Source organism: Myotis nattereri, assembly GCF_964212035.1.
Source record: "Myotis nattereri genome assembly, chromosome: 2".
Classification (NCBI taxonomy): domain Eukaryota; kingdom Metazoa; phylum Chordata; class Mammalia; order Chiroptera; family Vespertilionidae; genus Myotis; species Myotis nattereri.
Window position 1 is genome coordinate 146,602,740 of NC_138076.1, and position 23,546 is coordinate 146,626,285.

Sequence of the window (23,546 nt, forward strand, 5' to 3'; positions counted from 1 at the left end):
ACACCACAGCTTAGAAAATGACGTGAAATAACTCTAATGTATTCCAAATGAACAGCTATTTGAAGGCAGGCAGGGTAGGACTGTGTGTCATACCTATCCTATCCACCTGACTATGGTAGCATACTGAGAAGCAGTTAGAAAAATATCCTAGAAATCATGAATTGAAATAATATTATTATTAAAATAATCACAGATGACAAGGCCAGTTAGAGGAATTTGATTATGCTTTTTGGCACAATTGTAAATCTTGAAGAAGCCCCAATAAATCTCTTTCCCACTATTGCTTCTAATAATAACCCTTAAATTAGGAAGATGAGGCCAGTTATGCACAGGCAATGATGGCTTTAAGGAGGCTTGCATTACTTACAGCAAGGTTGAGCAAAGGAATACGAAAGCTCTCTGTGGGCAAACTCATTCCTACGTGAATTTGTCTTGCCAAGTCCTAACCTCCCAGGGACAAATTGAGTAAATGGGGCAGAAAGAAGCTGATAGTTTAATAGTTTAACTACTTCAGCTCCCTATACAGGAAAGAAAGTCAGTGGGAAATAAGTATTCCCCATTAATATAGAATATAAAACTAGAAAAGAGTCAGCAGAAGATATTAATTAGGAAATTAACTACCCAGACGTTTTGCTAGGAGTCTATTTTCCTCTTAAGAAAATTGTCAATGAGGTTCTTAATTGCACCTGCAAATAATTTCAACTCTTCGAAAGAAAATGAAATAGGAGAAACAACTCTAAAGCTATACTTTCTTTTTTTAATTAAAAATTTGAGTATAGAATAAAAACATATCAAATTCAGAAGATCATAAGGGTAAACTGTGAAAAGCGAATCTTGATGATCTTTAATGAGAGAGAAAAAAATGATTAATTCATAGATATGGAGCATTTTCCACGTACCAGCCATAGATGCTGAAGATATACCAGTGAATGCAATAGATAAAATTCCTGCCCTGATGAAGCTTCTGTTTGGAAGGGTAGAAAATAAACAGTGTGTGAAAGTAATAAGTCCCATGGAGAAAAATAACAACTGATAAAGGCTACCCGATGTGCTGGAGGTATGTGGTAAATTGTTACAGACTTCTGGGGCAAGACCCAAAGGAAGTACGACAGCAAGGCCTATGTATATCTGGCAGAAAGGCATCCAGGTAGATGGGACATGAAGTGCAAAGACCCTTCAGGAGCTCACTGAACAAGTGTGACATCAGCATGAAGGCCATGTGACCAGAGTGTAGTGAATGAGGGAGAGGGTAGCAGGTGATAAGGTAAAAGAGATACAGGGTCCAAATTTTAAGTTTCACCTTCAGTGAAAAGGTGCACTATTGAAGGATTGTGACTAGAGGAGTGACATAATCTTACTTCTCAAGAGGGTCATTCTGGTTTCTGTTTAAACTAGTGATAATTGCAATAATACAAGACAATATGAATTTAAGTGCAATGTCTTTGGATCCTGGATAGTACCTGCATCCAGAACCAACAGATGTGGGAGGTGGGAGAAAGAAGGATCAAGGATAAATCCAAAGTTTTGACCTGTGCAACTTGAAGGACTGAGTTGTCATTTACTGAGATGAGAAAGATTACAGGAAAAGCATATTGAAAGATTTTGAACATATTAAATATGAGATTAAATTTCTAGGTGAAACTGTTGAATCAGTAGTTAGAGATATGAGTTTAGGAGTCAGTGCTATTTGATAGAAATATAATGTGAGTTAAACATGTAATTTTAAATTTTCCAGTAGCCATTTTAAAAAGTTAAAACAAACAGATGACATTGATTTCCGTGGCATATTTATTAAACAGTAGCTCCAAAACATTATCATTTCAACATTTAATAAACATAAAAATTATTAACATGACATTTTATGTCATTTTAAACTAAGTTTTCAAAATCTGGTGTACATTTTGCACTTTGTAGCGTATCTCTGCCCAGTAGCCACATATGACTGATGGCTAGGCTACCTTGTTGGACAGCGTATGTGTAAAAAGGAGAGATGACTACAGAGGGAACCCTCTGAAGAATTCACATCAAAAACAAAACAAGTAAATAAACGAAAAACCTGGTACAAAATATAGACAGAAGAGCACTGCACTTTAAGATACTTTGGGCAGCAAGTGACAGCCTCAAACTTCAAACCCCAAACAAGCTTAAAGAAAGGTATGTATCCACCTTCAGAGGAAGTCCTGAAGGAGGGCAGACTCAATCATGTCATCAAAGACCCAGGTTCTTTTCATGTGTTTACACTGTCATCTCTGTGTTACCTTTATCCCAAGGCTGGTGGCAAAATGGCAGCAGTAGTCACAGATATGACATCTTCACATAACAGTATTCAGAAGTAAAGGAAAGCACCTCTTCTGATGTGTCTCTCTCTTAATTCGTGAGAAAACTTTGCTAAGACACCATCCTCCCAATAGGATTCATTTTATAATCTCAGTCAAAATTGAGTTAAATGATATTCCTCAATCAATCACTGTCAATAAGTGGATATGGGTAGCTCCAGTCTGGGTAAGATGAAGAAGGCTCTCTCCAGCTGGACTTCCCCACTGAATGCAATAGTAAAACCAGGACAATATGGTTGAAGCAGATAATTGAGATTTAAATTTTGAGACAGATTTAGGAAGAAGATAGGGATTCAAATCATCCCTGAACCAACAGTGAGTTTAATCTTTTTTCCTCCAGTATCCCACAGCCCGGTTTCAAGTCAGGCCAAGAACCAGATGTACACATTGGTATGCATAGAAAGATCTCAAAAAGAAATGCTGTAATTCAGGATTAAGGAGGAAAACGTCTACTGTTAGCAATAGCCATGGTAGCAGGAACCCACAGGCACCTAAAACTCAGAGGAACTTTCCTCTTGGACCTAGGTATTGTGATTCCAAGAAGGTGGCAAAAACCTCTATATTTCTCTCTCTCTCTCTCTCTCTCTCTCTCTCTCTCTCTCTCTCTCTCTCTCTCCTCTCTCCCTCTCTCTTTCTCTATCTCCCTCCCTCCCTCCCTCCATCCCTCCCCCCTCCTTCCCTTCCTCTTCTCACCCTTTCTCTCTTGTCTCTCTCCATCTGATAAAAATAGATAACCACAGAGAGAACTTTCTGCAAAGTTGGTACAAGCTTTAGTTTGGTCCTGCATTTGAATACAGTGGTGGGCTGGAGCTGCACATACGTGGACCTGATCCTAAACAGCATATCAAAGATTTTGATAACTGAACTGAGAAATAAAACCCTGGCCAGGTCCCAGACTAGCCACTAGATGTGGGACAAATTTGCATAGCTCAGCAAAGGTTTTGAAACAAAACTAGCATTGAAACCATGACTCATAGAAGGCTGAATAAAATTCGTGGCTTGAACCCAATAAAGTCAATTGCCTGCTAAACAAAAATATCAGTAATGCTTATAACTTTAAACAAGACCCAGTGTCTCATAACAATATTCAAAATGCTTATGTTAAAATCCAAAATTACTCAACATATGAAGAACCAGGAAAACTTTCACCCACATGGGAAAAGAAAATAAACAGATTCCAATCGTGAAATGACACAAATTTTGAAATTATCTGACAAAGATTTTAAAGGCAGTTACTACAAAAATGTTCAACAAGAATGTGTGAACAATGTTCAAATAAATGAAAAAATAGAATGTGTCAGCAAATAAATATGATGTAGGGAAGACCAAATGGAAACTTTAGAACTAAAAACTACAGTGATCAATATTTAAAATTCACTGGATGTTCTCAGTAGCTAAATGCAGATGACAGAAGCAAGGTTCAGTGACTGTAAAGATAGATTAATCAAAGTCATCCAGCCCAGCTGGCATGGCTCAGTGGTTGACCTATGAACCAGGAGATCACAGTTCAATTCCTGCTCAGGGTGCATGCCGGAGTTGTGGGCTTGATCGCCAGTAGGGGAAATGGAGGAGGCAGCTGATCAATGATCCTCTCTCATCATTGATGTTTGTATCTCTCTCTTCCTCTCCCTTCCTCTCTGAAATCAATCAAAACATATTTTAAAAATTTAAAAATGTAGAAATCATCCAATCTGAGTAGCAGAGCAAAAAGATTGAAAACATAAACAGGGCCTTAAAGATCTGTGAGACAAGAGCAAAAGTTCTAACATTTATTTCATTAGAATCCCAGAAGGAGAAGAGAAAGAGTGTAGTACAAAATATAACATTTGAAAAAAGAGTGGCTGAAAACTTCCAAAATTTGGTAAAAGGTATACATTTACAGATTCAAGAAGCTTGAAAAATCTCAAACAGGGTAAAATAATTTGATATCTTAACAGCCATGCTAATACACATCATATGCATACTGCTAAAAATAACTGAAGAAAATAAATCATGAAAGTATTGAGAGAGAAAAAAAGTAGGGGAAAAATAATTAGAATGACTGGATTTCTCACCAAATACCAGAGTACAGAAGGATGTAACAACATTTTCACAGTGCTGAAAGAAAATACCTGTCAACAAGAATTTTATATCCAATAAATATCCTTCAGGAATAAAAGTGAAATAAGGACATTCTCAGGTGAAGAAAAATTAAAATAGTTATAGACCTACGATAAAAGAATTGCTAATGAAATTTGTTCAGATAGACAGGAAGTAAAACCAGAATGAAACTTGGAACATCATTAATAAAGAAAGAGCATCAGAAAAAATATATATACCAGTAAATATTTATTATTTGCCTTAAGAGTTCTTTACAATATAATTGATAGTAAAAGGTAAATATTATGAATTGTTTAAAGGTTTTAAATAATGAGGTATATATATGACAAGTACATCACAAATGGGTAGGATAAGGCCACCTATGTTGTGAGAAGATTTATATATTCTGTTTTAAGTAGCCAAGTATTTATTTTTAAACTATAAAAGGTTAAGTATGTGTATTATAATGCCTACATCATCCATTAAAAAAGTAAATCTAAACAAAGACAAATATGAAAAAACATATAGAAAAATTAAAATGGTATACTAAAACCATGTTTAAATAAGCTAAACTTGGGCAGGAAAGGGGAAACAGAGGAATGACAAGCAGAGAAAACTAGCAGGAAAAAAAATGGCAGATGTCTAACCAAATATATCAATAATTATATTTAATGTTAATGGTCTAAAGATGTCAACTAAAAGACAGAGATTATTAGAATATATTTAAAACTATGATCCAATTATGTGCTGTTCATAAGAAACTCACTTCAAATATAATAGTACTAGAGGCCCGGTGCACAAAAATTTGTGCACTCGGCGGGGAGGGTCCCTCAGCCTGGCCTGTGCCCATTTGCTGTCCAGGACCCCTTGGGGGATGTCCACCTGTCAACTTAGGCCCACTCCCCAGGGGATCAGGCCTAAGCTTGCAGTCAGACATCCTTCTGGCAGCCAGGGAGCCCTCGGGGGATGTCTGACAAAAGGCTTATGCCCCCAAGGGAGCTGTGATGAGGAAGCTGGGGTGACAGAGGAGCCACGCTGTGCCGCCATGCTGCCCTGGGTCGGGTCTCACACGGGACTTCCGCTGCCCCGGGTCACAGATAGCAGGCCCAGATGGCGGCAGGGCAGGTGGGATGGCGCTGCCCCGCCCCATCGCCCCCGGGTGGCAAATAGTAGGCCCGGATGGCAGCGGGGCAGGCGGGATGGTGCTGACCAGCCCTGCCTGCAGTATGCAAATTGCCTCCATCTTTGTTGGCGGTTAATTTGCATATCATGCTGATTAGCCAATGGGAGGCATAGCAAAGTTACGGTCAATTACCATGTTTGCCTATTATTAGATAGGATAGCTACATTAAAAGTAAAAGAATGGAAACAAAAGAATACTATAAAAACACTAGTAAAAATAAAAAAGCTGGTATATCTATAGCTATGTTAATTTCAGACAAGTTAGACCTCAAAGCAGAGAAAATTAACAGAGTAAAAGAGTGACATTAAATATTGATAAAAAGGATCAACTCTTCAGAAGATAACAAACCAAATAAAGTGTGCATCTAACAAGAGATTCAAAATCATGAAGACTGAAAAACTGACTGAAAGAAAAATAGACAAATCCATGATTACTAATGGAAAGTTCACCCCTCTCTCAGAAACTGATGGAACTAGTAGACTGAAAATAAGAAGTATATCGAAGAACTATCAGTGAACAGTATTAACTGGCACTTAAGCATTCTCTATTCAACAAAATACACACTATTTTCAATTAAACATGGAATATTGCCAAGATAGACTATATCCAGGATAGATTAAAAAACACTGAATAAATTCTTAAGAATTGAAATTGTACATATTATTTTTCTGATCATAATAGAATTAAACTAGAAATCAATAGAAGACAGTGGGAAAATCCCTTCCCAGAAAACACTTGGAAATAACAGAAGACACTTCTAGAAATCCATGGCTCAAAGGAAAATCTCAATTGAAATTCTAAAATGTTTTGATCTTTTTGAAAATGAAAATCAACATATCAAAAAATTTGGGATGTAGCTAATGCAGGTTTAGAGGGAAATTTATAGCAGAAAAATGCTTATATGAAAAAGGCAGAAAGGCTTTAAATCAATAATCTGATGTTCTCACTAATAACTTAAAAATTTTAAAGTAAACCCAATGCAAGCAGAAGGAAGGAAATAATGAAAAACAGATATGAATGACAATGAGAACAGGAAAACAATAGAGACATTCAACCCCCAAAGTTGTTGATTTTAAAAGGTCAATAAAATTGATAAACCTCTCACAAAACTGACCAAAAGAGAGAGAAGACACAAATTATCAATCAGTAATGATAAAATAAATGCTATTTCAGGAATATCAAAAATGAAAAAGCAGATAACACTCCAGACATTGAAAAGTTAAGGAAATACTATAAACATTATTATGCATATGACAACTGAAGTGGTTTTGTGACTATTTAAGAAATTGAATTCATAGTTATACACCTTGTGAGAGTCTACAGGCCCACATGTTTTTATCAGTGAATTATACCAAACACTTAAGAGAGAAGTAAAATCACTAATTCTATACAAACTCTTCCAAAAAATAAGAGAGGGGGGAACACTTATCCACTCAATTTATGAGGACAGAATTACCCTGATACCAAAACTATTAAAGATAATACAAGAAAACTATAAACCAATATCCCTCATGAATATAGATACAAAGATCCTCAACAATATTTCAGCAAATCAATTGCAGCAATCTGTACAAACAAGAAAAAAAATGCAGCCAAGTGGAATTTATTCCAGGAATGCAATACTTAAAAATCAACCCATGTAATCCATTATGTAAACAGTGTAGAAAGAAAAGTATGTTTACTAGTATATCACTTTATGCAGAAAAAGTTATTGAAAGATATTCCTCACCCATTCATTGTAAAGACAGCAAAATAGAAATAGACAGGAATTTTTTCAGCATGCTAAAGTATCTGCAAAAACCCTTTCACTAACCTCATGCTTAAATGGTGAAAAACTGAATATTTTGTCTTTAAGTTTAGGAATCAGCCAAGGATATCCATTTTCATAACTCCTAACCAGATAAAGAAGATCAAAAAATTATCATTATTATTAAAAGGAATGCAGATGGGAAAGATAGGCATGAGACTAGCCCTATCCTATCTAATAAAAGAGAAACATGGTAATTAGTGTATGACCACTACCCTTCCCATTGGCTAATCAGGGCGATAAGCAAATTAACTGCCAGCCAAGATGGCGGCCGGCAGCCAGGCAGCTTGAAACTAACATGAGGCTTGCTTGCTTCAGTGATGGAGGACTCCAACATTCCCCGACTGCCGCTGCTGGCCTCTGAGCTGCAACTCTAAGCAACTATGTTACAAATATAGAAGCTAAACAAAACCCCACAAACCTGCTTTAGTCCACCGGGCTTCAGCCAGCAGGATCGCAACATTGTTTCAAATACAGAAGGTAAACAAAGGCCAGAAACCTGCTTTCAGCAGCGGAGGCCTAAGAGCTAGAGCCAAGCCTCAAAGCTAAAGCTGGCCCAGAATAAAAAAAAAAAAAAAAAAAAGGAGCGGTTGGGAGCTTCAGTCACCCGCCAGCCTGAAAACAGCCCTCAGCCCCTCACCCAGACTGGCCAGGCACCCCAGTGGGGACCCCCACCCTGATCCAGGACACCCTTCAGGGCAAACCAGCCAGCACCCACCCATCACCAGGCCTCTATCCTATATAGTAAAAGGGTAATATGCCTCCCAGCACTGGGATCAGCGGAGCTGAGAGGCCTCCCGGCACCAGGATCAGTGTGACAGGGGGCAGCGCCCAAACCCCCTGATCGCCCTGTGGCTCTGTGTCTGACAGGGGGCGGGGCCACAACCTCCCTATCCACCCTGCTCTGTTCGTGACAGGAGAAGGCACCCCAACCCCCTGATCAGCCCTGCTCTGTGCCTGATAGGGGGGAGCTACCCAACCCCCTGATCACCCTGCGGCTCTGTGTGTGACAGGGTGCAGCGCCCCAATCCCCTGATCGGCCCTGCTCTGTGTGTGACAGGGGGCAGCGCCCCAACCCCCTTATCGGCCCTGCTCTGTGTGTGATGGGGTAGAGCCATAACCTCCCCATTGGCCCTGCCCTGAGTGTGAGAGTGGCGGCGCCCCAACCCCCTGATCAGCCCTGCTCTGTGGGTAATAGAGGGTGGCGCCCCAACCCCCACCCCACGGGCCCTGCTCTGTGTGTGATGGGGTAGAGCCATAACCTCACCATCGGCCCTGCCCTGAATGTGACAGTGGCGGCACCCCAACCCCCTGATCGGCCCTGCTCTGTGTGTGACAGGGGGCGGTGCCCCAACTCCCCTATCAGCCCTACTCTGTGTGTTACAGGGAGTGGCGCCGCAACCTCCCCATCGATCCTGCCTTGAGTGTGACAGGGGGCGGTGCCCCAACCCCCCAATCGGCCCTACCCTGAGCGTGACTGGGGGTGGCATCGCAACCTCCCAATCCGCCCTGCTCTGTGCATGACAGGGGGCAGCGCCCCAACTCCCCAATCGGCCCTGCTCTGAGCCCGACCAGGGGCTGCACCTAGTGATTGGGCTTGCCCTCTGCCACCCAGGAGCAGGCCTAAGCCAGCAGGTCGTTATCTCCCGAGGGGTCCCAGACTGCGAGAGGTCACAGGCCAGGCTGAGGGACCCCCCTCCCCACCGAGTGCACAAATTTTTGTGCACTGGGCCTCTAGTTCATAGATAACATAATTGGTTATGTAGAAAATTTTGACGCAATCTACCAAAAACTCTTAGAACTAATAAGTATTAATCAAGATTATAGGATATAAGATCTATACAAAAAAAAGCATTTCTATATATTAACTATACAGTTGAAGCCAAAATTTTTAAAAGAATACTACTTAAAATATCTCAAAAGATTAAATAATTAGGTATAAATTTAACTTTTGTACTGGATCTGTACTCTGAAAATTACAGAACACTAACTAAAGAAACTAAGGATAATTAAATGAATGAAGAGACATTCAGTGTTTTGGGATTGGAAGACTCAACATAGTTAAGATGTCAATTCTCCCCATATCAATCTACACTTATTTTTTATTAATGAGAATTACAAAGTTTATTTTAGAATATATAATTATTATGGGACATTTGAATATATCTTCTCAGGAAATGAAAAACAATGTATGTTGACATTTAAAAGTTTAGAAAACAGTTAATAAAATACTTTTATGAAACACCTATGGAAGTGTTCATTTGACAAGAAAATACACATATTTTTAATCACACACAACCAAACATGACTGAAAACATATTGAGGAATTACACATAGCTACAACTAACAGGAAACACCTATAGTCTTTCTGACAGGTGTCATTCTTTTTGACAGCACCATTGTAGATGTCATGGTGATTAAGAAAAACATACTCAATGGCACTGTTAACTTCATAAGGTGTTTCCCATAGAAATTAGACCTATACAGATGTAATCTAGAAAAGAGGGGATTCAGATATAAGCATGAAGTCTGAATCAGTTTCCTGGTGGACACAAAAGGGCTTACAGAAAAATTCAAACTCTGATGGATCTTTGATGCAGATTTTGTGAAGACATCAGTGGAAATCTATAGTTCTCAGAAAATATGTATCAGACAGTTGTTGATGATTTTGAGAATCTTAACTAGAAGATCAAACAATCTAAATAACAGGCTGGAAGACTTGGTCCTTGAAGCTCCTATGTCTGTCTGTCTGAATGTGTTGCAAGTAGAAGTGAGATCCTTGCACAGAGTCACAAGGAAAGCACTTCAGGGACCCACGTATGGGAAAGTGGGAAAGTTTAGTGTAGAAGCAAAATCAAAGGATTGCCCCAGGTTCAGCTCCATCCCACTGTGAAAGAAGTCCAGCCTTGTCTTTATCAAGCCCAAAACAGAGGCCAGTGTCCAAGAATTCTGTGCCATTGGTTCAGTCCATATCAAAACTTAGTCCTATTCAGCCTTTATTCCTGTCTGACTAGCATAGTCTCTATTCCTGACTGCACTCCAGCTGGCACTGTGTTATTGTATACAGGCTCGAACTTGGAGCCTGCATTTGGAGCCTGTAGGACTGCCTGCCCAGGAGCTGCTAGGATGAATGGCTGCTATGGAGAGAGAGGCACTGACACATCAGCCAGCACATGCTAGAGAGAGAGAGAAGAGCTCCTTGGTAAGCTGATTATATTATACTAGAGGCTCTGTGCATTAAAAATTCATGCACTGGACGGGGGATCCCTCAGCCCAGCCTGCTCCCTCTCACAGTCCAGGAGCCTTAAGGTGCAGGAGGTGACCCAGCGATCAGGGGAAGGTGACGCCCCCATCACACCTCTGCTGCTGCCACTGCTGGCAGCGCAAGCCTCAGCTGGTCTTAGTTACCTGAGCCTCAGGTGGCCCTGGGTGGCTGGGCAGCCGACATCCAAGGCTTGCCTGTGCCTTGGGCTGGCCCTGGTGGCTGGGAGGCTGAGGGAAGGTCCGGCTGCACCATGCACCTGCCACCCCCCCCCCCCAGCAGGGCTGAAAGAACTGGGAGACTCTGGCAGGGCTGAGGGGACTGGGCGCCACCATCCTGTGGCTATGGTGCTGGCATATTTGTGGCGGCATGATGGTCAATTTGCATATTCCCTCTTTATTAGATAGGATCAGGCTTCAGAAGGACCAGGTGCATTTTCAAACTAACCAATCAATTTCCCAAACTTTTGTGGGCTGGTGTTGGGTCCTCCCCCTAACCAATCCATTTCCTCTATATTCCAGTGTTCTGTGTCTCTTATCCAAACTGATCCTTTCCCAGGCTAGACAGTCAGGTCTCTAAAATCTCCATCTTAGTTCCTACTGTGCATCCCTCATAGTGGATGAACTGCCCGCCCCCTGTGCCACCTTGGCTTCTACTGGGCATGTGCCCAGCAGAGGCATTTCTCCTGCTGTTTTTATTCCTCCCCCAATAGTGGCCCATAGTGACCCTTCCTGCCTGCTTTACTTCAGGGATTACGTCCCAAGGGCAGAGGATGCAGAGGTCCCGGGGGAACCTATACTAGTAAATGCTGCAACTTCCTAGCGAAGCAGGCTTATTATCCGATTCAGCTCCCTAGTTTATTGTGCTTCTTCATGTTTGATTCCCTTTACTCCCTTTCTTTATTAATATCTAGCTATTTTGCCATAAAATCTGACTAATGCCTTCTTTGTTTTTGCCTTTGAAATCTCATGCAAGTGAGAATACTAAGTTATTCTAACATGGACCATAAAGGAGATTGATTCTGGAAAATCAAGGTTCTAACATTATCCAATAGAAGGAAAAATCTTTAGATCTTGATTTTGTTTCCCTATAACAGGTCCTTCTTAATTCAAAGTCTATTTGCCAAACATCAGTCCAAAGGAAGAAAAACAAGCAAAGGTCCAAGTATGAAAATGATTCACATATAACTATATTCTTTCCTAAACTTGCCATACATAAAATGTATCCCAACTATTTATTAGAATGGAAAACAGAAAAAGACTCCTATACTTATCATCCCAAAAATGAGCTTTGTCAGAGGGAAAGGTGGAATATATATAATGGACCACAGATATAAAGGACTACCACAGGAAAACCCAAATACCAAACTTTCACTTTTCAATGGCTCCATAAAACAGAACAAATAAAACATTATAAAAAGACTGGAAGCCCGTTGCACAAAGATTCGTGCAATAGACCTTCCTTCCCCTGGCTGCTGGCACCGGTTTTCCTCCGGCACCCGGGACCCAGGCCTTTGGTCCGGCCGCAGCGGAGAAGCCAAGCCTCAAGGCTAGGCTTCTCCGAGGCTTGGCTTCTCCCCTTCAGCTGCAGCGAGGCATGGCTTCTCCCCTCTGGCCACAGCGAGGCTTGGCTTCTCCACTGTGGCTACAGCGATGCTTGGCTTCTCCACTGCAGCTGCAATGGAGAAGCCAAGCCTCTTCAGTCTTCAGTCTTCAGTCTTCACTCTGGCCGGAGCCATCAGACTTTGCTCGGCACCTGCGTATGCAAATTAAGCACCATCTTTGTTTGGTTAATTTGCATAGTCACTCTGATTGGCTGGTGGGCGTAGCGAAGTGACACCAATTTGCATGTTTCTCTTTTATTAATGTAGATATTTAACCTAACTGCATGTAAAAGTACACTTTAATTCACCCATCTATCTAACAAGCATCAAAATAGAAAATATTATTAAACGTTTTAAGAAAAAAGCACTACTTACTAATTTATGTACTATTGTTGAAAGCTTCTCATTGTTAGCTCATGTGAGTATTCATTCCTGAAAGTGATTAGTAGAATCCCATAGTCCAGTGGTCGGCAAACTGCAGCTCGTGAGCCACATGTGGCTCTTTGGTCCCTTGAGTGTGGCTCTTCCTAAGCCTTAGGAGTACCCTAATTAAGTTAATAACAATGTACCTACCTATATAGTTTAAGTTTAAAAAATTTGGTTCTCAAAAGAAATTTTAATCGTTGTACTGTTGATATTTGGCTCTGTTGACTAATGAGTTTGCCAACCACTGCCATAGTCCAATGATAAAAGGGATTCAATAATCACAATATATTACAACATTAATGAGAACTCTTTCATGTTGATAACCTTCTGGCACATTATACATGGATTAATTTCTACCAAGCTTTCTCACATTACTTACATTTTAGTTCTTTTTAGGAGGGAATATTCACAGTCAGTCCTTTTATGCTTTTGAAGGGAACTGGGATAACTGAAGCCTTTCCCAAATTCTGCACATTAGTATGGTTTTCTCAGTGTGCATTTTCACATTTTGAAAGGCTATGTGATAAATGAACATTTACACTTGTACAGTTTTCTCCAATATGAGTTCTTTCATGTTTCGGATGATAAGGGAGACAAGAAAATGTTTTACTACATTTTTTTACATACATATGGTTTCTCTCCAGTGTGATTTGTTTTGTGTGTTTGAAAACTTTGATAAGATCTGAAGGCTTTCCCACATTCCTTACCTTCATAGGGTTTGAGTTTTTTCATATATTTGTAAGGAACTGTGATGTCCATAGGCTTTACCACATCCCTGACATTCAGAGGGTGTTTCTCCAGTGTGATTTCTTTTATGTTTCTGAAGATCACTGGATACTAAATGCTTTACTACATCATTTACACTTATAGGGTTTCTTTCCAGTGTGGTGTATTTCATGTTTTCAGATAATGGAGACAACTAAATGCTTTGCTACATTTTTACATACATATGTTTGGAAATTTTGATAATATTTGTAGGATTTTCCATATTCCTTACATTTGTCAGGTTCCCTTCCAGTATGAATTCTCTCATGTATTCAGAAGGAACTGAGACAACTCTCTGCTTTCCCACATTCCTTACATTTGTAGGATTCCTATCTAATATGTGTTCTTTTGTGATATGGAAGAGAATGGGGATAACCAAGTGTTTTTGCTACATATTTTACATTCACAGGGTTTCTCTTCAGTGTGATTTCTTTCATGCATTTGGACACCTTAATGAGAACTGAAAGCTTTGCCACATTCCTTACATTCACTGGGTTTCTCTCCAATATGAGTTCTTTGATATGTTTATAAGGAACTGGGATCTCTGTAGGCTTTACTACATTCCATACATTCAAAGGGTTTCTCTCCAGTGTGTTTTCTTTCATATTTTTAAAGATAATGGAGACAAGTAAATGTTTGACCACATTGATTACATACATATGGTTTTACTTCTCTGTGATTTCTTTATGTGTTTGAAAACTGAAGTAACATGTGAGGGCTTTTCCACATTCCTTACATTCATAGGGTTTCTCTCCAATATGAATTAGGCAATATATTGAAGAGAATTAAGGCAACTGAATGCTTTACCACATTGTTGACATTTATAAGGTTTTTGTCCTCCAGTGAAGAATCTTTCACGTATTTGAAGTAAAGTTGAAGAACTAAAGACATGACAAGATTACAGCATGACAGATGCTGCAGGAGACCCACTTGGGACTGAGAAGGGCAGGCGACACTACATCCTAAGCACTGCTGCAGCCAGAATGGATGTACATGCCATTGCAGCACCTCAAGCTACAGATTTAAAGCAAGCATGCCAATAAAACTCACAGAAGAACGTTTTTGGTTATGGATAAACTGATTCTAAAATTCATATGGAAAAGCAAAGGAGCTAGAATACCCAAAAGAATTTTGAAAAAGAAAAATAAAGTACAAGGAATCACACTATTTGATTTTAAAACTCTAATAGTCAAGGTAGTATGATATCAGCAAAGGAAAGTCACATGATCAATGGAACAGAATAGAGAATACAGAAATAGAACCACACAAATATGGTCAATTAATTTTTTTTATAAATTTGAATAGCCATTAGAATAAACAAGAGATAGACTTCAAAAAATGGTGTTGGCACAACACCATTTAAGAAAAGAACTTTGCCCTAAATCCCACATTTAGTACAAAAGTTAATTCAAAATGGATCATAGATGTAAATGTAAAATATGGAACTATGTAACTTTCAGAAGAAAACATAAAAGAAATAAATTCTTCATGACTTGAGATTAGGCAAAGAGTTCTCAGCTATAACACTATAGGTATAAATCCATTAAAAAAATGATAGCCGGCCACTGTTGCTCAGTGATTGAGTGTCAACTCATGCACCATGAGGTCACCAGTTTGATTCCTGGTCAGGGCACATATCTGGGCAGCTTATCAATGTTTCTATCTTTCTCTCCATCTCCCTTTCTCTCTCTAAAAAAATTAATAATATTTTTTTAAAAAATTGACAAATTGGACTTTATTAAAATTGTTAATTGCTCTATGAAAGACAATGTTAAAATAATGAAAATATATAACAACATACTTGGAGAAAATATGTTTTAAATCATACATCTGGAAAAGAACTTAAATATAGTCATATATTCTTGAAAAGAATATATAAAGATCTGTCATAACTCAACAATAAAATAACCCAATTAAGAAATGGGCAAAGGACTTGAACCTTTACCAAAATGTATATATGTAAGTCAAAGAAGCATGTTAAACAACACCAGTCATTGGGGAAATGCAAATTAAAACCACAATGAGATACCAGTATCTATCTGTAAGAAGGGCTAAAATTTAAAAAGCACTGACCACACCATGAGCAGCAGATGTGAAACAATGGGTACTGTCATAAATTGCTGATGGCAATGCAATATGAGTCAGCCACTCTAGAAGACAGTTGGTCAATTTCTTACAGTGTTAAATGTACATATTATATGGCCATTAATCCTACTCCTAGTATATACTCTAGAGGGCTATAAACTATGTTCACAAAGAAATGCTGTATCAAATATTTATTCATGACCACCAGAAATTGGAAACAATGAAAATATCCTTCAACAGTTGAATGAATAAACAAATTTGGGTACATACTTAAAATAAAATACTACTCAGCAATAAAAAGAAACAAAGTATTGAGACACATAATAATTTCAAAAAGCATTGTTTCAAAAGCACTGTGCTAAGCGAAAGTAGCCGGACTCAAAGGTTACAGCCTGTGTGATTACATTTATGACACTATCAAAAGGATAAAATGCTAGTAACAGACACTAAATCGGTGATGCCAGGGGCTAGGAGTAAGGAGGAGGGTAAGACTAAAGGGATAGCACAATGGAGTGTTCTGGGGTGATGGAACTATTCCAGATCCTGACTGTAGGGGTGGTGCTATGAATCTACACATGTGTTAAAATTTGTAGTACTGCACACCAAAAAGAAAGAAAGAAGAAAGAAAGAAAGAAAGAAAGAAAGAAAGAAAGAAAGAAAGAAAGAAAGAAGAGAGAGAGAGAGAGAGAGAGAGAGAGAGAGAGAGAGAGAGAGAGAGAAAGGAAGGAAGGAAGGAAGGAAGGAAGGAAGGAAGGAAGGAAGGAAGGAAGGAAGGAAGGAAGGAAGGAATGCCAATTGTATGTTCATTCAAATAATAAAATTTAAAAAGTAGTGGAATGTATTAGGCACATTGCTGCCTATATAGGGGAGTGCAGGGTGAAGATGAGTATAATTCAACCAAGTAGAAAGGAGTTCTTTTAGGGAATGGGTAGAACGGGTGTTCAATACACAACCAGCAGTGACCATGATAAGCATAAACTAAAGGACAAATGAATGTAAGAAAGTGGCTTAGATCTGTTAGAAATTCAGCGATGGATAATTCTAGATTAAACTGAGATGTGTGAAAAATAAACTTCGCTTACTTTTTTGTTATTTGGAGCAAATATAAGGAAGCAACAAGCCCTCTGTTAAGGACAGATGGTGTAAGATTAGATGACAGACAGCATTGTCTACCTAATTGCTTTTATGCCTCTATTTTATCTGTCAAGGAGATGACCTGATATAAATTAAAATGGTGAGTTCTGAAAACAGAATGTACTATATAACTCCACTAGAGTTAAATATATGTGGATATAGAAATAGATATATGGATATATAGACACACACATATGTGCATAAAAATAATATGAGAAGGGCATACACTTGAAATGTTAACAATTGTTATTTCTAGATGTAGGAGTCTCATTTTCTTTTTGCTATGCATTGTATTTCCTGAATATTCTGCAAGGCACACTTACCATTTCTAAAATAAAACAGAACAAATAAGTGATTTTAAAATGAAAAATAGTGTAAAAAAACTTTAAGAAAACAGAAGCCCCAGGTGAGTAGTTTCTCAAAGAACATATAGATTTTATAAGAGTTACAATTTAATACACCCCAAAGCACTGAAAGAACTTTTGGAGAACAGAAGATATGCCAAAGTTCCAATCTTAAAAAAAAAAAAATCAGCTTCTGAAAACAGCAGCCATATTGTACACCTAATTATTGAAAGAACAGACTTGGAGAATTTAGAGAAGAAATGCCACTAGGATGCCAGCTTAGGCTCACTAGAACTGTCATAACAAGAAGTGGTGGCTGCTATGTCCTCAGACTTGATCTGTTCGACACTTTTTTTTTCCTCTTCCTGGTGATAGACTCTTGATGTTATTTTGGGAAACTATTTTGGATATTTAATAGACTCCTAGAGCTTACCCTGGCCAATAGTTAACACAACTTTTCTCCTAAAACCTGGTCCTCCCAGTATCTTTCCCATCTCAGGAAGTAGCAAATGCAACCTTCCAGGGGTCATTCCTGACATTGTCACCTTCCTCATATTCCACCTTCAAACCCATCGGCAAAAGCTGTTCTTTTTAACTTTAAAATACATCAAAGATCTGACCACTTTCTGCTACTTCCACCCACATCCACTACCACTCACCATCTTTTCTCACCTGGGTTATTACAATGGCCTGTAAGTGAAATTCCTACTTGTATTTTTGGCCACTAACACTCTATTTTTTTAAAAAACACTAGTTAGGCCATGTCACTCCTATGACTCTATTTCACTCAGAATAAAAACCAAGGTTCTTACCATGGCCTTCAAGGCCCCTAATGAAATGCTCTGCTGTCTTCTCTTCTTCCTTCTCTCCCCTCCCCTCTCTTCTCCTCCCCTCCCCTCCCCTTCCCTTCTCCTCCTCCTCCTCCTCCTCCTCCTCCTCCTCCTCCTCCTCCTCCTCCTCCTCCTCCTCCTCCTCCTCCTCCTCCTCCTCCTCTTCTTCTTCTTCTTCTTCTTCTTCTTCTTCTTCTTCTTCTTCTTCTTCTTCTTCTTCTTCTTCTTCTTCTTCTCTCTCTCTCTCTCTCTCTCTCTCTCTCTCTCTCTCTCTCTCTCTCTCTCTCTCATCTCCACTTGGCTGTAGCCACGACCTTGAACCAGACATATCCAGTTCTTCCTCAGGGCCTTTGCTCTTACTCTTTCCTCTCTCTGGAATGTTCTGCTTCTAGATAAATGCCCACAGAGCTGGGGTGGCCATATATCCTGGTTTGCCCAAGTGGGTCCCCATTTGTGCCTGCTATCCCAAAACAGGAACAATCATAAAGTATCCCCATTTGGCTGATAAGTCAGATGGTCGCCCTATTTGTGGGTCTCTGCATCATCTCTCAGGCTGCTCAGTCTCAACTTCTCCCCGAGGACTCTGACACCTGATTTAAAATCATAGCCCCACTTACCTTCTTTCTTTGTCTTGTATGGGGGCGGGGGGGGTTTCTATGGCTCTTTTCACCTGATACACTCTATTACTTTCTTACTTACTATGTTTATGGTCTGTATTCTGCCCGTACGTATGCAAGCTCCATGAAAACAGACATCTTGCATGTTTTATTTTCAATATCACAGCCCAGCACCTAGAACAGTGTCTAGTCCAAAGCAGTTCTCAATAAATATTTATGGATAAGTGAATGTACAAATGAATGCCTGGAAACTTGTTTTCTCACTAGATATCAAAATAAAATACAAAATGTATCTTTGGGGGCCTTGAGGAAAAAATAAATATTCTATGAAACATTCCTTGAAGCCACATAATCCAATATGCCTTTTTATCTAATTAAAATGTATTATCCTAGTCTTAAAGGCTGTTAGAGTTTTAATTTAAATATTTTGTTCAAATAAACATACATAATTATATAATATGACAGGATTTCTTTATTCCTTTGGTTGAAAATGATAAAAATTTAACCTGAACTTCCAGAAATAAGGAAAAATAGGAGGGAATATTTATTGGAAAGATGCTGTGGAGTCTCACAGAAATGCAGGATCAAACCTCAGCAGAGTAGCTTCTGGGATTGTTAGAGCCTCAACACAGGATTTTAATCACAAACAAGATTCTTTCTTCTCTGCTCTGCTCCTGCTGTATTTTGACCTTATTCTCTCATATTGCAAACTGACTGTAGAAGTGCTTTTTCTTCTAGCTCCCAGCTGTAATTTTTTTAAAAAAAGTTCTTCGACCCCAACTTGAATCACATGCACTATGGAAATAGAGGAGGAGGTACTGCAATGGCTCTCCCACCACCCAGAATCATCACTGTGGTCAGAACTGCTGGGAAGTTCCTGCCACTGAAGACGACTCTTCCCACATCAAAATTCACTTTGATACCTTTTTGTGTTTTTAAAATGCTGCACAATGCTATAGCCTATTCCAAAAATTAATAAACGCCAATATGTTGTTTGTTCTAAATGTGCAAGATATTTTTCTATACATTAAGACTCTGATTCAGCACTTTTATAAGCTCTTTGCAATTTTACTACCCAGTAGTCGATTTACTTTGCTTTAATAAGACACTTTACTGAAATACTATACATCCCATAGTCATAAATACTCTCTCTTTTTTCACTATGTTAAATAGTGATATATATTTTCAATTTACCTATGGTGAGTGTTAGAATATGGCAGCTATATTTGTATTTCACGATGTAAAGTGAATGATAATATTGCACATGCTGATTTATTTCCTTCTTTTCTATCCACAATGATCTCACTGTGCTATTTCAACTTAAAAATATGAATATTGAGGTACCGGCTGTTTTAATGCTAGGGAATACTTCTTTCCCATGAACCAACAGTGTTACTTATAAGAGGAGAGAGACAGAAAAATAAAGAAAAGATTTCTCAAGGCCACCTAAACCAAATAAACCAACAACAACCGCCAATACTAGTTAAGTTTTGACAACATTGCAAAATTTCTTTTTTAAGGTACAAGATACAGAAATTCCCAGGAAAATAACAAAATCAATTAAAGCACAAATTCTTATAACTAGCATTGTCATTATGATTATCATGTTTTAGACACAAAATCCCTCATCCACATTCCCCATTAAATTTGCTGTATAACTTGTGCAAAGCAAATACTATAAATTGAACTACAATGTTATGGGTGATATGTAGCTGACAATTTTTTTTCATCCTGTTTTTTTAATGGGTTTTTCACTTCAAAGGAATCTAACAGATTTTATCTCCTTTTAGAAAAGCATGCATGCTGGGACTGAAGCAGTGACTTATGCTATGACATAATATGTTTTTGACACAAAAAGTACTTGTCAAAAATCAAGATTCGAAAACAATCATTCTAAGTGTTTTAAGGGGAGCGAGGGAAACCTGGCTTTCATGTCAATAATACAGCCGACATAAATAATGATGGAAAACTGACAGCTACCAGATATGATTTACCAGTAGATGCTTCAAATCCCTAAAAAATGAAAAGGTAAGAAACATCGATTTTGTATTTTATAGTAATTTTGCTGTAATGTAATTGAACTTCTCATTGTAACAAGTGTCATTATAATTGTATTAGTAATTGGTGAGTCATATCATGAATAACCTGTTTAGCTGAATTCTTGTTTTCATAGTATAGCTGCAGCTCTGCCTCAAAATTGAGTTTGAGTTGGCACTTTGGAAGACTAGATTTAATCTTTCATCTTCCACCTGTCTCTTATGAGTAATTTTATTGTAAAAATACACAAAAGGAAAAATTACAAGGTTAGGTGATGACATGCAGTTTTAACTGGTCGTGGTCCTCAGAAAAAGTGACGATGAACTGGGAAGATGTGGCTTTTCTGAAGCCTAGAGGAAAGACAGCGCGCTTTCATAAAACTGCAGAGAAATGTTTGTTCTAAAAAACGACTCCAGGGAAATCATGCCATTGCAACATATTTTCCTCAAAAGACTCATCCTCTGCTCTGGGACTTCAAAATTTCCCATTTGTACATATTTACTGCTTCATTCTGGTGTAATCTATGTGCTCTCACTCCGGTTCATTTTTACAGGACAAGCTGTAGGTAGGAATCAGTAGAAAGGGCTTTCTCTCTTTCTCTTGACCACTGCCCACCCAGGCACACAAAATGCCAACATTTTATCGGATCCACTATCATAAAGCTATGATTGTATGCTAAGACTTTTACCTTCATTTTAGAAATAGACTAACTTTATCCAAGCCTTCCTGGTTTGGGCCAGCTATAATGTGCTAACATGAAGCACAAATACCCCGGCTTTGTTGTACACTCACTTGAATGCCTTTGCCTTTTCAAAAGAACTTTGCCATCCATAACATAGGCTGGCTAGGTGCTCTCACCAAATCCATCTATCCTCCTTTCTGAGTTTGCAACTCTCTCTCATTTCCTAGCCTTTCTTGAAGCTCGCAGCGACCATGTGACTGAATTCTAGCCAATAGAAAGAATGTGACTTCCAGATTGCCTGCATAGCAAGCTTGCATGCCCAACTGACCATTTTTCTTCTGCATCTGTCAGCTGAATGGAGAGGTCCCTGAGAACCCAGAGGAAGGTAGAGCCAGGATACTAGGTTGGGACCGAGTTGAGTCCATAAATGAGCCTCTGGAATTACTGTTCAAATGCCAAGCATGTGGGAAACTATCATTGTGTTAAACCAGTGGTCGGCAAACTGCGGATCCTTGAGTGTGGCTCTTCCACAAAATACCACGTGCGGGCGCACACATACAGTGCAATTGAAACTTCATGGCCACACTCAAGGAGCCAAAGAGCTGCATGTGGCTCGCGAGCCACAGTTTGCCGACCATTGTGTTAAACAGTTGAGACTTGGGGGAAATTTGGGAGCTTATCTAATTTCATGGCTAGAGTAACCTTAACTCATACACAGCCCACTCCTAAATGTGAGAGGTAACCAGGGTAGAGAGTGATCTTTTGGCTTGCTGTTCAGGAAGCATTCACTACCCTCTTCATCCCATGTGGGAAGAATCTACTTCCTGCATTACCTGTTTTGACCAATGACATGTTAGCAGATGTGAGGTGAGTAGAGGCCTTCAATTTGCTTGTGGAGTTGGCCTTGTCTGTGGTGCTCTGCTGAACTGCCTGAGAGGAGCATGCCCTGGGGAGCTGCTGCTCTCCAGACTGAGCCCTTCAAGCAGCACATGCAGTGGACCTGAACCCAACCCACCAGCTTGGAGCGAAGGCCACCTGACCCACAGCTGTGGGAGAGCCATCCAGCTGCACCCTTCCTGGGTCAGCCCAACCATGGTCAACTGGAAGACCAGTAAGCAAGAGAAGTATATGCTTGTTGTAAGCCACTAGTTTGGGGTGGTTTATTAAAGCAATTTCTGATGAGACAGACAAGACAGCCTTGGTGCAGTGCGGTTAATAGTGCAGATTATAAAGCCAAACTCTTTTTGTCAGAACCGTATCATTCATTAGCTGTATTTCCTTGTGCAAGTGGTTTAAGCCAGTGGTCGGCAAACTGCGGCTCATAAGCCACATGCGGCTCTTTGGCCCCTTGAGTGTGGCTCTTCCACAAAATACCACGTGCGGGCGCGCACGTACAGTGCGATTGAAACTTTGTGGCCCATGCGCTGAAGTCGGTTTTAGGCCTGGGCGAATCTATTTTGAAGAAGTGGCATTAGAAGAAGTGGGGGGTGTGGGTTGGTGGGGCGACGGTAGACATGGCCAGCGCAGGTGGGGCCGCAGATATGCAGTGCAGGGGAGGCGCGAGCAATTCATGCACGGGTTGAGTGAGCCAGTCAGTCGGCAGTCTCAATGTGCAGTGGTTAGTGCTAGTCGCGTCCGCAAATCGTGCTCGGGTAACAAAAGTACCTACTCGAAGCATAAAGTTACCTGTATTTTTCCAACCAGCTGTAAATCCTACCTGTATTTTTGTCATCAATTTAAGAATTGCAATTATTTTGTGTTGGTGGCTTTATTATTATAAAATGAAACATTTTTAGCAAAGGCCAGCTTAGGAGTACCCTAATTAAGTTAATAACAATGTACCTACCTATATGGTTTAAGTCTAAAAAATTTGGCTCTCAAAAGAAATTTCAATCGTTGCACTGTTGATATTTGGCTCTGTTGACTAATGAGTTCGCCAACCACTGGTTTAAGCCATGACTCCGTTTTCTCATGTATAAAACGAGATAATAATACCTATCTCATATAGTTAATATTTATAAAGTGTTTGGAACAGTGACTGGCACATAGTAGCCACTGTGATTGTGCATATGAGACAAATAAAATAAACCTCGTATACCCATAATGTGTCAGCAAACTACCCTTATCAAGAATGTGACAGTTTCAGTATCGTCTGCTGCTTCCAGAGGATGCTTGAATTCTCCAGAGACATTCTTCCCTGTGACCAGGAGCCCAGGTTACATAATGTTGAAAATTCCATCTGCTGAGGCTTCTTTCTGATGAGTCAGACGACCTGGATTTGAATTCTTGTTCCACCATCTAAGGCCTTGGGCACTCTGCCATACACTGGGTGTCCATTCCCTCATCAGTACAATGG

General features: G+C 39.5%; 1 protein-coding gene across 2 annotated transcripts in view; it reads left to right on the forward strand.

Annotated features, from left to right (window-relative positions):
- The window catches only part of LOC308513336 (uncharacterized protein), an 84,343-nt gene that overhangs the window by 24,626 nt on the left and 36,171 nt on the right, over positions 1–23,546 (forward strand). The window contains exon 1 of one of the 2 annotated variants that reach the window (XR_013995528.1): positions 19,711–20,499. The exons of the other annotated variant lie outside the window; for it this stretch is intronic. The gene's annotated coding sequence lies outside the window, so the exon portion shown is untranslated. Of the gene's footprint in view, positions 1–19,710; positions 20,500–23,546 lie in introns of those variants that run through there. 2 annotated transcript variants of the gene reach the window in all.